The sequence below is a fragment of the Tursiops truncatus genome, chromosome 4 (assembly GCF_011762595.2).
Source record: "Tursiops truncatus isolate mTurTru1 chromosome 4, mTurTru1.mat.Y, whole genome shotgun sequence".
Classification (NCBI taxonomy): Eukaryota; Metazoa; Chordata; class Mammalia; order Artiodactyla; family Delphinidae; genus Tursiops; species Tursiops truncatus.
Genome location: NC_047037.1, coordinates 103,046,162 through 103,049,412, shown reverse-complemented (window position 1 = coordinate 103,049,412; position 3,251 = coordinate 103,046,162).

Genomic DNA, 3,251 nt, shown 5'->3' with positions numbered 1-3,251 from the left:
ATCAGAATTGGGAGATACTCTGCAGCCAAACATTATTTTGAACTTTATCCAGTCAGTGTGTACTAAACTAACATTTTTTTCTCCCCTAAGGAACACCTAGTTACCATTTTTCCTGTAGACAACAATATATTCTAAAAAATAATTTGAGAACACTGAAATAGGAATAGAAGAAGAAAATAAGGACTTGAGGGAAGCAAAAAAAGATTTTGATATTTAAATTGCTCCTATGATTCATTATAAAACTTTTGTCTGAGTTTCCTGCCAGCTGCAAGAAAGTCAGCTGTGTTACATTAGATACTTCTTATTTTTGCCAAGAGAGAGAATGAGTTCTGGGTAAACAAAGTTTATCTTAGCACTAAATTCTGAAAGAAACATCAAATTTGGTGAATTATCTAAATGCCACTGGTTGAGGGCGTCTTCACCATCACCACATTAATTCAGGTGTGAACGTAAGTTGTAGATTGCAACTTAGTAAAAGGGTTTTATCTACGTTAAAAAAAACCCTGAAAATCATTTTTAGCTTTCAGTGGTCAGATTATGAATGAATAAAACTTAAAATGGCTAAAGGTATGGACAAACATTATGCTTCTTATAATCTATACACTATAATACATGAGTATGATGTCGTTGATTCACTGTCCATCCACCCATTGATTCTAAAAGAGCCTGTTTTTCATCAAGCATTCTGTACCAGGCACTGTGTGAGGAATACTTGAATCCAGTGTCTGATGTTGCATTGCTCTTAGTCTATGGATCTTTCTGAATGTAAGTACTAGTCACCAGAAATAAGCACGAAACATCAGGAGGCCCCAAAGAGACAAAAAACAGCCTCACTCTCAAAATTAGTAAATTTTGAAAGCTTATTTTTTAAAACTGCTATTAACTACATCATGTAATAACTCAAAAGATCAAATTCTTTTATTTTTGGAAGGCAGAAAAGAGAGAAGAGAAATTATATTTAAGGCCAAAGTAAAGATCTCCATTGTTAAAAATATTTCTTCCTGAAATCTTAACCCCTTACATGTAGAATTGGGCAAAGCCATTTGGTTTATTGCTCATAGTATTATCAGTATTCATAAGCATTAATATTGTTACATTCTTTCTATGGGCCGGACACTGGACCAATCCCTTTATGTGCATCATCACTTCACTCTGATCAAGGAGCTATTTTTACCTCTATTTTACAGTGAAGGAAAGTGATCCACAGAGAGATGAAGTAGTTGCTGAGAAATAATGAATAAATGTTGGCAAACTAACCTCAGAGCTCACACATTTACCTCAACATTGGCACTTACATCAATCTTTTCAGATAGTAACACAAGTCCACACAACTATGATGCCACTACTAGAAACAGCATCCACAAGTCAACATTGTACAAAACAAAGCCAACTCATTTCCATTTGCAGTCAACGAGGTCATATGTGATGAGACTGTCAGTGTTAGGGGAAAGTGGAGGATTGTAAGGTGACTTTGCTATTGGACAATCTTGACATTATTTGAACATCAGTTGGCCCTTTGTTGTCCTGTAGCTCAACTTTCTTCTGGCTTTAAGGGAATGAAGCCTTACTACTGCTCTCTCCACCTGGAGTCTGCTTTACTTTATCTCCTCATTGTTCCAAGGATAGTAATATATCCTGTAAGGCCATGCCCAGTTTAAGCTCTAATTTTACACCTCGGAAGTCACAGTGTCTCAAATGTGGTGTTTACTGTTTTTCTGTAACTGGTAATTTTCCCATAGGCTCCTGGGGGTTGACTCTTATCCTGTCACCTGGCATTGCCTGAGGAAGTGATAAACTATTTTTCCCCTTAACCACTAAGGCAACAGGAAAATATTTGTTGGTTCTTTCTTTTGAAAGTAATTAAAGACATGCAAATTAGAATTAAAAGCAACACCACCATCAACAAAACCACCTTAGGCTATAGGAATTGCAAAGGTTTATTTATACTGTGTTTTTTTTGTTTTTTGGTTTTTTTTCCGGTGAACAGTTGTTAACCACAGAAACTACATATATCTTAAGTGTTTTATTTTCAAATATCCATCTGGTTCAGTTGTTTTATATAGTTATTTTTCCCCTTGTGGCAGCATTTACTCTATAACAATGCATGGATAATTGCATCCATGAAGACTCCTGCAGTGCTATAATAACTACACAAACTAAAAGATGGTTTTTCAATGGAATAAAGCAATCCTAAGGATCGCATAAGAGCTCCATAATCAATATTGTACAATTTTTGAATGGGACACAGAAGTGAGAGAAAAACCCTTGTCAAAACCCAGACACATGAAAGGCTCTTTTGTTCTCTCTGTGGTAGAAAGACTTTATACAATTAGGTAGAGGTAAAAATATTGTTCAAATTCTCTAAGCTGTGTTATGATCACTTGATATTTTATGTGCAGAACAATGCTTGGACATAGCAGAAAGCCTAATCAATGCTGTTACAGCAAATTGTGTCTTTACACAGCCAATATGTAGCTCTATGACTAGAAGTAAACAAAACAATGTAACCATTTAAAATGTATTATTTATTATTTTCCCAAATATGTCTTAGGTTTTCTACCATAAGCATAATATTTTTCTTCAAGAAGTAAAAATAATTTTAAAAACAAAATGAATAAAATAAAACATCTTCCTAGTCTTTTCTGCTGTCTGAACTTTTACTCCTTCCTCAAGATTTAGTTCTAGTGTTGTTATCTCTGAGAAGTATTTATTCCCTGACTCTTCACCCTCTTTTTTGACTAAATTGGGTGGTTTTTCCTCTGTACTCTCATAGATTCTTGCCAAGTTAATATGATATATAAACTTATGCTTTATCCAGGCTTTTGGTTTGGTAAATCTACTCCTTTGTCCTGCAAATCCCATTAATTCTTGGAATGTGTTTTATTCGTGATTATTTTCTCTACCTTTCCTTGTAGGGCAACTTTGCATGTAGTAAGTGTCAAAACTGGCTATTGTCAGAATAAAGCAATTCATCAGCTGAGTAACGATACAATGTTGTTAATAACACTGTGTTGATGTTCAGGTCCATGTTCCCTAACCTTGAAATAATTTGGATTATTTTTCATTATGTGAAAAACCATGTGGTGAGTAAAATGACAGAACCATTACCAAATGCTTTGAAAAACCTAAATTTTGGATGTTATTTGAGTATTTCTCATAATCAGCTTTTCTCTAATCCCCAAAATGCAACCCTTAATAATAGATTTCTCTGATATAAGCATCGCCGTGATCATGTCACTGCTCACTTTATA